Raw genomic sequence first — 14,678 nt, 5'->3', positions numbered from 1 at the left:
CCAGATGGCATCTTCTTCTAATAGAAGGCTTTTTCATCTACATTGAAAATCTGTTGTTTAGTGTAGCCATCTTCATCAATTATCTTAATTATCTTCTGGGTAACTTGCGGCAGCTTCTACATCAACACTTACTGTTTCACCTTGTACTTTTATGTTACAGAGACAGTTTTCCTACTTAAACCTCATTAACCAACCTCTGTTAGCTTCCAACTTTTCTTCTGCAGCTTCCTTACCTCTCTGAACCTGCAAAGAATTCAAGAGAGTTCAGATTTTGCTCTAGATTAGGCTGTGGTTTAAGGGAATGTTTTTCCTGCATTGATCATCTATCTGGACCACTCAAACGTTCTCCATATCAGCAATAAGGCTGCTTTGCTTTATTATCATTTATATATTTACCAGAGTAGCACTTTTAATATGCATTAAGACTTTTCCTGTGCATTCACAACTTGGCTGACTGTTTGGCACAAGAGGCCTAGCTTTCAGCCTATCTTGGTTTTTGTCGTGCCTTCCTCACTAAGCTTGATCATTTCTAGCTTTTGATTTAAAGTGAGAAATATGGGACTCTTCCTTTCACTTGGACATTTAGAGGCCATTGTAGGATTATTAATTGGCCTAATTTTAATATTGTTGTGTCTCAGGGAGTAGGGAAGTCCCAGTAGAGGGAGATAGATGGGAGAATGACTGGTTGGTGGAGCAGTCAGAACACACACAATATTTATCAATTAAGCTTGCCATCTTATGTGGGTATGGTGTGTGGTATCCCAAAACAATTACAACAGTAACATCAAAGATTACCACTCACAGATCACCATGAAAAACATAAGAATAATGACAATGTTTGCTATAGTGCAAGAATTACCAAAATGTGACACAGAGACACTATGTGAGCACATGCTGTTGGGAAAATGGCATTGCTAGACTTGCTTAATGCAGAGTCTTTTTTTTTTTTTTTTTTTTTTTCAATTTGTGAAAACACACACACACCCACCCCTCCACCCCCTCACACACACAGTGTCTGCAAAATGCAATAAAGTGCAGTAAAACAAGGTGTGCTTGAACCTCCACTGTACTGAGACTCTTTCTGGAGATTTATCCTGTTGCTTTGTTCGGAATATATTTCCCTGTTTCTTCATATTCCTTGAGTTTTTGTGTCAGTATCTATGCATTAGAAAATGTAGCCACCTTTCCCTATCTTCACAACTGAACTTGCGCAGGAGGAAATCCTCATCAGTCATTCTGCCCAGAGATTTTGGGGCCTCTCAAACCTTCATGCTTTGTTCTCAGAGGCCCCCAAGGCATCTTGATTATAGTAGGTGTGGGGAAAATAAAGCGATCAGACTGTTACTGTGTCTATATAGAAAGAAGTAGACATAAGAGACTCCATTTTGTTCTGTATTTGAGATGCTGTTAATCTGTGACCCTACCCCCAACCTTGTCCTTGCAAGAGACATGTGCTGTGGTGACTCAAGGTTTAACGGATTTTGGGCTGTGCAGGGTGTGCTTTGTTAAACAAGTGCCCGAAGGCAGTATGCTTGTGAAAAGTCATCACCATTCTCTTAATCTCAAGTACCCAGGGACACATACACTGCCAAAGGTCGCAGGGACCTCTGCCTAGGAAAGCTAGGTATTGTCTAAGGTTTCTCCCCGTGTGATAGTCTGAAATATGGCCTCGTGGGAAGGGAAAGACCTGATCGTCCCCCAGCCTGACACCCGTGAAGGGTCTGTGCTGAGGAGGGCTAGTATAAGAGGAAAGAGGGCCTTTTGGCAGTTGAGATAGAGAAAAGCATCTGTCTCCTGCCCGTCCCTGGGCAATGGAACATCTCGGTGTAAAACCCCATTGTATGTTTTGTTTACTGAAAAAGGAGAAAACCGCCTTAGGGTGAAAGGTGGGACTTGCTAGCGCAATGCGGCTCTTTATGCACTAAAAAGGTTTATGGAGATATTTGCATATGCATATCAAGGCACAGCACTTTTCCTTAAACTTATGTCACAGAGATCTTGATTCATATGTCTTACTGCTGACCTTCTCCCTATGATGATCCTATTATCCTGCCACTTCCCTATTTCTAAGATGGTAAAGATAATGATCAATAAATACTGAGGGAACTCAGAGACCGGTGCCCGCGTGGGTCCTTTGTACGCTCAGCGCCGGTCCCCTGGGCCCACTTTTTCTTTCTCTGTACTTTGTCTCTGTGTCTCATTTCTTTTCTCAAGTCTCTCGTTCCACCTAACGAGAAACGCCCACAGGTGTGGAGGGGCAGGCCACCCCTTCACTAGGTCTCATCAGTGCTCTAAGAAGAGACAGAAATCAGTCCCTTGAGCAGACCCTGGACAAGTTGGAAGGCTGGGTACCTGCTTCAACTCTTCTCCCTAGGGAGAAACTGGGAACAGATGGTTTCCTTCTGATGGTATGGTGCTGCGTTGGGGTAGGGATTACAATGAGAGTGTGTTTTGAATTTTCCTATCGGCTTCAGTGCAGCTGGTTTCATGTTCATGCAGGGTGCAGGAGTTTCTCAACTAGTTTCCGAATTCCTCAAAAAGGGAACTTGTCCATGCATTGCTGTTGAGTTGCTGTGTCTACTGGGAGAAGGAGAGTCCAGGGCTTCCTATTTGCCCATCTTACTGATGTTATCCTTCCCATGATGTCTACATATTCGATGATAAACACACATTATTTTATAGCCAGGTAAACTGCTATTTTCTGAAAACAGCGACTAATGAGAGATAAATGAAATTCTAAAATTAGATTTTTGTGTTATGAACTAATAAGGTTATAGAAAGTAGGCTGCAGAATGGAAAGAATCTAGATTGTCACAGTTTTCTCCATTTCACAGGTAGCTCATTGCCGCTTCTATGGAACTATGGAAGAGAGAGAAGAGGGCACGAGTAAAGGCTGATGCCCCAGATGGGACAACCCTGTTCACTCTGTCTGCCAACATAGATGCTCTCTTTTGCTTCTAGACCAGCAAAGCATCACATGATGTGTTCTGGGCCTCCTGAAGTCTGGCCTTGAATGTAGTCATTGACAACACTAAACCTTACTTAAGTGTACCCTGTAACTCTTGGAAAACAGTGAGGGTTAAGAAATCCCCCTACTTTTGTGTTCTGGGAAGCAAAAGGCATGTACTGCAAAGACACTCCCGACCCTTCCGCATATAACATAGATAAGAGTCATGGATCCTCCTTAGTTCAACAGTTCCCAAGCTTTTTGGAACCAGGGACCAGTTTCATGGAAGAAAATTTTTCCACAGATGGGTAGGGGCGGTGGTTTTGAGATGAAACTGCACCACCTCAGGTCATCAGGCATTACTTAGATTCTCATAAGGAGCGTGCAACCTAGATCCCTCACATGCATCGTTCACAATAGGGCTCGTGGTCCTGTGAGAAGCTAATGCGGGTGCTGATCTGACAGGAGGTGGAGCTCCGTGGTAGTGCTGGCTGGCCTGCTGCTCACCTCCTGCTGTGTGGCCTAGTTCCTAACGGGCCACAGACTAGTACTGATCTGTGGCCCAGGGGCTGGGGAACCCTGCCTTCATTTACCCAGACAAAGTCAGACACTAACCTGCCAAATTCCTGTTCTTTACCTCATAAATGATTAGCTGAGCAGCATGTCCCTACTGATCAATCAGAACAAAATGCTTCTTAATCAAAATCTCCTTTCCCCAGGGCCCTGAACTTGACCCACTCTGAGCCTGGGCCAGAACCGGCTCCTCCTCAGCAGCCCCTCCTAAGCCTAGACCCACCTGGGCAGCAACATTCTCTGATCTACTCTCTTTTTTCTTTTTTTTTTTTTTTTTCTGAGACGGAGTCTCACTGTGTCGCCCAGGCTGGAGGGCAGTGGCATGATCTTGTCTCACTGCAGCCTCCACTTCCCAGGTTCAAGCGATTCTCCTGCCTCAGCCTCCCAAGTAGCTGGGATTACAGGGGCCCATCACCATGCCCAGCTAATTTTTTTGTACTCTTAGTAGAGACAGGGTTTCATCATGTTGGCCAGGCTAGTCTCAAACTCCTGGCCTCAAGTGATCCACCTGCCTTGGCCTCCCAAAGTGCTGGGATTATAAGCATGAGCCACCACCACGCCCAGCTGCTGATCTACTTTCTGATCATGCCGTTTCCATTCACCCCACTTTCTAGCCTCATTTTCTCCTCCCTATAAAAGGAAACCCCTTTTTGCTTAACTCTCGAGACATTTGCAGATCTTATGGTTAGAGAGTTCTCCCCATTGCAATAGCCAGTTTCCTTCACCTTTACAAGAATCTTGTTTTGTTTTTGTTTTTGTATGAGACAGGGTCTTACTCTGTTGCCTAGGGTGGAGTGCAGTGGCCTGATCATTGCTCACTGCAGCCTCAAACTCCTAGACTCAAACGATTCTCCCACCTCAGCCTCCCAGCGAGCTAGGACTACAGGTGTGCACCTCCACAGCCAGCTAATTTTTATATTTGTCATAGAGGCAGAGCTTTGCTGTGTTACTCAGGCTGGTATGATGACCTTTTGCAATCAGGTTTCTCTGTACTAATCAAAGATTTATTTTTGCTTTGGTTTTTGATGCCATATAAGTAAGGGGGGAAGAAAAAGAAGAAAAATGTCTGAATCCCACTCTGGGTTAAGGATGGGAGTTAGTATAATCCACCCACAAAAAGAAGCTCCTAAACACAACACTTAGTTGAAAATAAGACACCTCAATAGATAGAACCAAAGCAAAAAAAATAACCCAGGGTGGAGAGATGTAAAATGTGGAATGAAAAGTGCATGTTGTTTGCTGGGTGAGATGGCTCATGCCTGTAATCCAAGCTACATGAGAGGCTGAGGCAGGACGATTGCTTGAGCCTGGGAATTTGAGGCTGCTGTGAGCTATGATTGCATTACTGTACTCTGGTATGGGTGACAGAGCCAGACCCCAACTCTTTATTTTATTTTATTTATTTTTTGAGACAGGATCTCACTCTGTTGCCCAGGCTGGGGTGCAACGATGCGATCTCGGCTTACTGCAGCCTATTCCTCCAAGGTTCTAACAATTCTCCTGCCTCAGCCACCAGAGTAGCTGGGAGGCATGCACCACCATGCCTGGCTAATTTTTATATTTTTAGTAGAGATGGGGTTTCGACACGTTGCCCTGGCTGGTCTTGAACTCCTGAGCTTAAGCAATCCACCCACCTTGTCCTCCCAAAGCGCTGGGATTACAGACATGAGTCACTGCACCTGGCCAGACCCCGGCTCTTAAAACAAAAAACAAAAAATAAAAAATTTATGCTGTAACATAAAAAGAACAGGGTATCATCTGCAAAAATCCAACTCTAAATATCCCTGAAAAAGAAGATTATGAAGCACATAGAATAAAAAGAGGGCCGATTTTATATAAACTTAATGCTGAAAAAAAATTCTTTTTTAAATTGCACTTGAACTGCATATGTAGAGAAACACGTATTCTAGATTAGCCTTCTTTTTGCAAAATTTGTGTAGGATTTTCTCGGTTTGCCAGTTTTCTTGAAAGAACATCATTTTCTGGTGTGTTTTTTCTTCCAACCCCGCATTTTCAAGCTCATATTGTTCTGGTGAACACAGTGAGACTCTTTGATCTGGTTTGACACTACGCAGAGCCGAATTTCAGCTATCTGAAAAAAACAACCTTCAAACCTGTAGGAGGATTATTAAAAGGCATAAAACTTTACAACCACTAAGCAAAAACAGGCTGGTAGTTATATCTATTAAGGATAATTACAGCATTTAAGCTTAATGGCATAATTTGGTCAATGGATAATTTAACTTGGCAGACATCAAAATTACATTTAAATATTACAGAAAGGAGACAAAACACACAGAGATGGTTGTTAGATGGGCTCAAAAACTTTTGGAATGCCTTTCCAAAGCTTCAAAATATCACCTTTAATGTCTTACTTCTTTCCCTGCTTAGAGTCAGGTTTATCTGAAATTGTGGCTTTTTGGAAAACTGTTTCCACTCAGGTGTGGTTAGAGTCGCTTCAGCTATTATTGCAAACTTATTGTAAATATCTCAACTCCGTAACCACTCAAAGATATATGTGCCTTCATCTCAGCTCATCATTTGGGAGAAATGAGAGCCACCAAGGCTCATACAAGAACCCACCTGAGGCCAGACACGGTGGCTCATGCCTGTAATCCCAGCACCTTGGGAGGCTGAGGCAGGCAGATCACCTGAGGTCAGGTGTTCGAAACCAGTCTGGCCAACATGGCAAAACCCCATCTCTACTAAAAATACAAAAATTAGCTGGGCATGGTGGTATGTGCCTATAATCCCAGCTACTCGGGAGGCTGAGGCAGGAGAATCGCTTGAACCCAGTGGGTGGAGGTTGCAGTGAGCCGAGATCCCACCATTTCACTCCAGCCTGGGCCAAAGAACCCACCTGAATCTGTAAAAGTCTGTTGTGGATTATAAAGAACAAGCTTATTTGTGAGAATTACATAACTTTCTAATCTTGTTAACTTAAAAATGTGGGCTAGATTCTACCTTGGGTTCCTTGATGAGATCTGCATCCATTGTATTTGTCCCAGAATATTTGCCTCCTCTCTTCCTTTGAGGAATCCTATGCCTAACACTATTACTCTTGTTGGGCAGAGCCCTGCTAGCCAATAGCTTTAGAGGATTTTCCAGCTAAGAGCTTAGTGGTGGGGGAAGTGGGGAGTGGATGTGAGGATTAGCTCATTAACCATGCAGAGACGCAGGCTGCATAATGACTGGCAAAGGCATGGATAAAAGGATGATGCAGATACTTTTCAAGGACAAGTTTTGGGGTTAGAGATTCCATTTCTAGAGGCAGGATAGACTCAGGAAACCCAGGGCGCCAGGAAATGGTGTGAGGTAAGGGTTGTGGCTGCTCCACCTCCCCCTAGTCCCAGATCTGCTGGCCCCAACTTTGTGCTGAGAGGGCTGTGAATCACTGCACCCCCACCCCCCAACAAGCTCCTATCCACTAAGGTTACACCATTAAAGCAGCTTTACTCCTGGAGGATTTAGTAATTAATCTGTCACTGAGTCACCATGGCAACATATTTGTGTATCTCAAATGCCATGAGCTCAAGGAGCCAGGATTTGAAAAACTGCTTTACCTAGTGCCCTAGCTAGTGATTAACAAAGGATTATGTTGTAGAACACAGGGCATGCTGGTTGGCTCCAAGGCAAAGGAGGCTTAGGGAACTAATGTTCATTTTTCCTCCTTTAGAAGCAGCTGAGCTTCCATTAAGGGATTGGGGACCAGTAGACCCCTTCTGGCCTCATGGGACACATCATGACCTCCTAGGGGCAATAAAAGAGAAATCCTCTGCTGTCCTACACTCTGCTCTCCTCTCTTCCACTCCTTCTTTCTCTTCTCCCATTTATTAATTCAGTAATTCCAAGGAGGGATAAAAGATGTGAGATGTGATTCATTCACCTCAATTCTTAGGGGCATGCACTGGTACAAGACTTCTCTCATTTTGTTTCATTTAATTTCTCTCTCTCATCCCTGATGCCACATATATTTTCTTTCCCATTATAAGTGTTTTTTATTGGACTTCCTAGAAGCCGAACCTGGGATATAGTTTCTTTTTCCTTCCTTCCTCTCTTCTCTTCTCTTTTCTCTTCTCTTCTCCTCTCTCTCCCTTTCTTTCTTTCTTCCTTCCTTCCTTCCTTCCTTCCTTCCTTCTTTCTTTCTTTCTTTCTTTCTTTCTTTCTTTCTTTCTTTCTTTCTTTCTTTCTTTCTTTCTTTCTTTCTTTCTTTCTTTCTTTCTTTCTTTCTTTCTTTCCTTCTTTCTTCTTTCTTTCTTTCTTTTTCTTTCTCTTTCTTTTTTTCTTTCTTTTCTTTCTTTTTCTTTCTTTCTCTCTTTCTCTCTTTTCTTTCTTCTCTTTCTTCTTTCTCTTGCTTTCTTGCTTCTCTCTCTCTCTCTTCCCTCTCTTTCTTTTAATAAAGAGTCTCACTCTGTTGCAGGCTGAAGTACAGTGGCATGATCATGGTTCACTGCAGCTTTGACCTTCTGGGCTTAAGTGATCCCCCACCTCAACGTCCCAAGTAGCTGGGACTACAAGCACGTGCCACTATGCCTGGCTAATGTTTAAATTTTTTTTTGTAGAGACAGAGGTCTCAATATGTTGTCTAGGCTGGTCTCCAACTCTTGGGCTCAAACGATCCACTCAAATGATCTCAGTCTCCCAAATTGCTGGGATTACAGGTATGAGCCACCATGCCCTGCTTCAGAGTTTGTTGTTCAAGTGGTTTACGGTGGGAGAACTCTCAAGAAATACTGGTTAGGGGAGCAGGAGAGGAAAGGAAGTGGGCTCAGGCACATCTAGCCTCAGCTTACTGATGGGGAGCCCTGGAGCATGAACAGCACTGCAGGGTTGCCTTCCCCTTCCCTGTCCTGCTGACCCTACCGGGAGGCAAGGGGCAGGCCTGCCATCCATGGGGCTGAGGGTTGCCAGCTAGGCAGCTCCCCAAAGAAGCAGGGCAGTTCTGAGACATTTGAAGCCAATACACACAGCAGCTGGGGGGATGCAGACTCCAGAACAGTGAAAGAGATTGGGTGGGACACCAACAGCTACAACAGGCAATCACGCTTTTGTAAGCATCTGTGTGTCTGTGTGTTTATCTGTTACTGCAGAATATTTAGTGCTCATTCAAAAAAATGTATTGAACCCCTATTTCTGTGCCTATTTCTATTCTGAAAGCTAGGGGGTTATAGTCATGATGAAAACAGACAGGATCATCCCTGCCCTTAGGTTGTTGTTAAGTGGAAGAAATAAATATTAAACAATGATTCACACAAATGAACATTTCAGAATGCAAAATGTAATACATGCTGAGAAGGAGAAGCTGAGGTGTGACAGGAGATCACAATGGAAGGTGAGATGCATGCTGGGGTGGAAGGGAGGCCTCCCTGGAGATGGGTATTTATGGCAGTGACCTAGAGAGAAGTCGGTGTGAGCTGGCCAGAGAATGGGAGGGAGGCTGCTCCAAGCAGAAGGAGCAGAGAGATCACCGTCCTGACCTGGAGAAAGGGCTTTGTGAGTTCAGGGAATTGAAAGGAGGTCAGTGTGGCTGGACACAGTGACAAAGGGGTAAGGACACGAGAACAGCAAGAAAGGGGGCCCATGGCGGCAGATGCCAGGCCTCGGGAGTCACGTTCAGGACTTACAGCTCTCAATGAAAGCCAATGGAAATCCACTGAAGGCTCTGGGCAAGAAAGAGACATGATGACCATGGTGGCTCAAGGGCTGTGTGGGGTTTGGAGAAGGCAGGAACGGAAGCGGGGAGGCTTGTGGAGGTCGAGGGAGAGATGTCAGTGTTCTGGACATGAGCAGTGGCAGTGGATGTAAGGAGCAGCAGCTGGCAGAGGAGATTTCAGAGGGAGTAGGCGCAGGGGTTGCTGAGGGTTTGGGTGCAGGGGTGAGGGAAGGCAGGAGTGTAGGTTCACACTCACGTGGACAGAGTGCCATTTTCCAGCGGGAGATGCGGGGCAGGCAGTCGGGAGGATGCGTTCAGAGCTCAGGGGATTGGCTGCACTGGAAATTTCAGCCCAGTGGTTGTCAGCACATGGGTGACACTTGAAACCCAGGGAGAAAGTACTGCTAAGGAGCAAAAGAAAAGAGAACAGGACTGAAGCCCACGTGAAGAGGGGAAACCAGCCAAGTGTCCGAAGGAGAAACCGGGGAGGCAGGAGGAACACAAAACATGGCAGCAATGAACCCAGCAGGGAGGTTTCAGGGAGGAAGGTGGTCCATCCTGGGGTATGCCCACTGTCGGGTGCCGGTCAGATGGTCTGTGGACAGGGCTGCAGCAGGGTGCGGTAGAACACAAGGGCTGCAGGTTGCTTTCCACAGGTGCAGCTCTGCTGGACGATGAGGGAGCGCAGGCCAGATGCAGGGCACTCCTAAGTCAGTTTAGTTATTTGTGGAGGAGGAGAAGGGGCTGCTTCTGGACTGGGAATCAAGAACAATTTTGTTTTTTAAGATGGGGGAGATGTTTGCATGCTGGGGAGGAGCTGGTTTACGGGGAGAGTTGATGGTACGGGAGAGAGAGAGGGGTTAATTGATAGAGAAAAGTCGCTACAGAGGTGGGAGCCGGTGGGAACAGACCACCATTCCCATTATCTGGCAAATGCTAAGCCCATGCACATTGGGGTTCCAGCCTAGAGAGATGACAGCAGAGGAGGGATGGGAACATCTAAGTGGTGAAACTGTCCCTATAGACTTTATAAAATTAATCAGGGAAGAAGGAAGGGGGAGAAACGAAGATAAACCAAGCTTGCAGCACAGTCAGCATTAACCATGAGGTGTGCTTGCTCTCTGATCCACTTCCTCACAGCTGTTTGGGGCCTATCGACTCAGAATTACATGAACCCTGTTACGAGATGATCCTTCCTCTTAGCTGCTCTATAGATAACAACTTGAACATTATAAAACATTAAATTTTCCACTTGAGATACTCTTTCAGGTTCTGCATACCAATGAAACCACTGATGCCAGCTGGTCTTAAGGACCCCACAGGAGCTGAGTCACCAAAGAATGCAGTTTCCACATCCTGATGATTTCCTTCCTCTTACCCCAATTAATCAACAACCCCAAATTCTTATTTAGAAATGGACCAAATTCCTTCATACTGACCAGGACTGGCCGAGGCTTCCACATATGGCTCAGTGGATATGTAACAGGATCATTTGCCCAATGCCTGGCAAGTCAATATACCAAGACAAGGGGGATTGCTGTAGAGAAAAAGTCTAATAATCATAGGAGAGCTAAATGAGGAGGTGGGAGGAAACCTCAACTCCACCAATCTAAGGAATTTGGGGCTAGGGATATTAAGGGTTTAGGAAAGGGCTGAGGTATGGGGATTATTGATTGGTGGAAGAGTGCAGGGTGAAGTCATAGGACAGGGAGATGAAGAAATGGCATTCTCATGCTGATTTGGTTCCCTGTGGGGTCTTCAAACTGGTTGGCATCAGCCTTTCTTGCTGGAATTCAGGATATGAAGAATATCTTGAGCAATTCTTAAAAGCCTTGTGATTCTAACATCAGAAGTCCTATCTATGGGAAAATGGGGATTTAAACACTTAGTATCTTGAGCTGCATGACTTTCAGTTTAAGGAATTGGGCCAGAGTGCAACCTGCTTAATGCTTAATTATAACTAGATTTCTGCCCCAAACCTGGCATCTAAATTCTTGTTAACCCTATGAGGATGGGTTTAGACACTCTCTTGGGTGATTCATCTCTCTGCAGGTCTAACCCTGAACCACGCTTCTGCAGGCATCTGGTCCCTGGTTCAGTCAGTGACTCCAGAGCCAGTCCAGCCCATCAGGGCAACCCTCCTCTCAGGCCCCAGACTATCCCCCCTCTCTACTTCTGGCCACTGAATAATGAAGCCCGCCAAATCTTGAGATGGCACTGTCAACCCTGCTTTCCCGCAGCTCCCTAATTTCACGTCTCCCATAGTCTCCGATTATTTCCAGGGGTGCCTTGGTATTCAAAGCAAAATTTGTTGGCAGTCAACTTAATTCATACAAGCATTGCGTTAAGGCACTTAAAGGGATGGCAGAAAATCAAACAATGGGATGGACACCCTGCCCTTGAAAAGGAGTTTCTTTGCTGATGCCGCCACTGGAAATAGTGCCATTAATTTTATAAAAGAGGCATCATATTCAGAAAGACTCTATCAACCACTGTAAATGCTTTGGAGTCTCTAACAGTTGTGAAATGTGGAAGCCGAGGATGTAGGGGCCTGTTGGAGTGCGCCCATTCCTGGATCTGGGAAGGAGACGCCTTTGAAGCTGTACCTCTCGGAAGACTTTGATCCTCCCAGGCCCAGAGATAAAGACAAGATGAGGGAGGTGTTATTAGTGTTATTATTTATACTTAGTGGAGCTTACATGTGGGGCCTCTTTTAAAAAGTGCTTGGGGCACTACTGATTTATAAGTAATTTCACTTTTCATAGCATCACTTCTAGGTGGAGGAAGAATGCCAGAGGCAGTGCTGGAAATAATCACTTTTCTCCAAGTTGGAGTACTCATTAATCCAGGCCTAGTGGGAACATCTATTCCCTTTATTGTAGCCTTTTACTGGAAATTATTTCTTTAGTAGAAGCTCATGTGCCTCAGTGACCTGAAATGGGGGTTCTTGAGGGAGTTCTATCATTCTCCCCTGTTAAAAGCTTATGTATGGAGAACATCTGGGTAAGAGTCACAGGCAGCTTGGAAAAGAGGGCAGTGATTAGGGATTTCTAGTTTTATTATTTTTTTTTAACATTTGTTGAGATTGGTTTAAAATCCAGGACATGGTTAATCTTGGTGAATGCTCCCTAGGCACTTGAAAAGCACACGTATTCTGCTGTTATAGGGTTGTTTGTTCTGTTAGATCCTGTTGGTTGAAGGTGTTGTTCAATTATTCTATATCCTTATTATTTTCTTTTTCATTTTTTTAGAGACAGGGTCTATCTCCATTGTCCAGGCTGGAGTGCAATGGTGCAGTCATAGCTCACTGCAACCTCAAACTCCTGGGCTCAAGTAATCCTCCTGCCTCAGCCTCCTGAGTAGTTAGGACTACAGGTTTGTGCCACTATGCCTGGCTAATTTTTAAAATTATTATTTTTTCTCTTTCCGTGCCTAACGTAGCCATGGCTCCTGGTCCCAAGAAGCATCTAAAGCAGGTAGCAGCTCCAAAGCATTGGATGCTGGATAAATTGACTGGTGTGTTTGCTCCTTGTCCATCCACCAGTCCCCACGAGTTGAGAGATTGTCTCCCCCTCATCACTTTCCTAAGGAACAGACTTAAGTATGCCCTGACAGGAGAGGAAGTAAAGAAGATTTGCATGCAGCCGTTCATTAAGATCGATGGCAAGGTCCGAACTGATATAATCTACCCTGCTGGATTCATGGATGTCATCAGCATTGACAAGATGGGAGATAATTTCTGTCTGATCTGTGACACCAAACGTCACTTTGCTGTACATTGTGTTACACCTGAGGAGGCCAAGTACAAGTTGTGAAAAGTGAGAAAAATCTTCGTGGGCACAAAAGGAATCCCTCATCTGGTGATTCATGATGCTCTCACCATCTCCTACCCTGATCCCCTCATCAAGGTGAATGACACCATTCAGATTGATTTGGAGACTGGCAAGATTACTGACTTCATCAGGTTCGTCACTGGTAACCTGTGTATGGTGACTGGAGGTGCCAACCTGGGAAGAATTGGTATGATCACCAACAGAGAGGCACCCTGGATCTTTTGACGTGGTTCACATGTAAGATGCCAAGGGCAACAGCTTTGCCACTTCACTTTCCAACATTTTTGTTATTTGCAAGGGCAACATGCCATGGATTTCTCTTCCCCAAGGAAAAGGTATCTGCCTCACCATTGCTGGAGAGAGAGACAAGAGATTGGTGACCAATCAAAGCAGTGGGTAAAATGGTCCCTGGGTGACATGTTAGATCTTTGTAGGTAATTTAAAATAATGTGGCATGATTGATAGCCAAAAATGAAATAAAATTGTTATTATTATTTTGTAAAGACAGGGTCTCATTAAGTTTCCCAGGCTGGTCTCAAACTCCTGGCCTTAAGTGATTCTCCTGCCTTGGCCTCCCAAAGTACTGGGATTACAGGCATGAGCTACCACGCCCGGCTCCTTGTGGATTTTCTATTTAGTGGTTCTATCAATTACTGAGAGAAGAGCATTGAAGTCTCCAACTATAATAGCAGATTTGTCCATTTCTTCCTTTGGCTTTATCAGTTTTCGCTTCATGTATTTGGAAGATCTGTTTTTGGTGCATACACACCTAGGTTTGCCATCTCTTGTTGGTAAATTGATCTTGATCTGTTATCATCATGTAAAATTCCTCTCCATGACTGGTAATTTCTTTGCTCTGAAGTCTACTTTGATATTCATGTAGCCACTCTTCCTTTTTAAAATTTAATACTTACATGATATATCTTTTTCTATGCTTTTACTTTTTACTTAGCTATATCTTTATGTTTGAATTGAGTTTTTTATAGACAGCATATCATTGGGTAATGTTTTTAAATCTACTCAGCTAATCTTGTCTTATTTTTAATTTAAAAAATTTTTACACATAATAATTGTATGTATTTATGGAGTACAATGTGACATTCTGATACATAAATATATTGCGTGATGATCAAATCAGGGTAATTAGCATATCTATCACCTCATTTATTATTTCTTTCTTACAGGCACATACAAAATCCTCTTTTCTAGCTATTTGGAGATACTCTACTGTGTAATAGGACATCAGGACTTATTCTTCCTTTCTAATTATAACTTTGTACCCATTGCACTCCTGTCTCTTAATTAATGTATTTAGTCCATTTACATTTAAAGTAATTATTGACATGTTAGAATTTAATTTGTTTACCGTTTGTTCCCTGTTTCTTGTTACCTGGTTACCTTTCTTCTGCCTTCTTGTGGGTTACTTGAATATTTTTTAGAATTCCACTTTATTTGTAATTTTTTAGTATACCACTTTGTATAGTTTTTGTAGTGGTTGTTCTAGCTACTATTCTATTCATATGTAAGTTATCGCAGCTTTGGCGTCAGTGTCTTACCATTTCCATTGAAGGGTAGAAACCTTACTTCCTTTTAATTCCTTTATCCTCCACACCTAGAAAAATATAATTGTCCTAAGTATAACCTCTACATACATATCAGAAAATGTATAACT

At 43.9% G+C, this 14,678-nt stretch overlaps 1 pseudogene; it reads left to right on the top strand.

Moving 5' to 3' along the window:
• Positions 1 to 12,616: 12,616 nt before the first annotated feature.
• LOC126929127 (40S ribosomal protein S4, X isoform-like) lies at positions 12,617 to 13,431 on the top strand (annotated as a pseudogene).
• The last annotated feature ends 1,247 nt before the right edge of the window (positions 13,432 to 14,678 follow it).

This window comes from Macaca thibetana, chromosome 10 (genome assembly GCF_024542745.1).
Source record: "Macaca thibetana thibetana isolate TM-01 chromosome 10, ASM2454274v1, whole genome shotgun sequence".
Classification (NCBI taxonomy): domain Eukaryota; kingdom Metazoa; phylum Chordata; class Mammalia; order Primates; family Cercopithecidae; genus Macaca; species Macaca thibetana.
The sequence above is the reverse complement of the archived record's forward strand: the minus strand, read 5'-3'. Positions and strand labels throughout refer to the sequence as shown.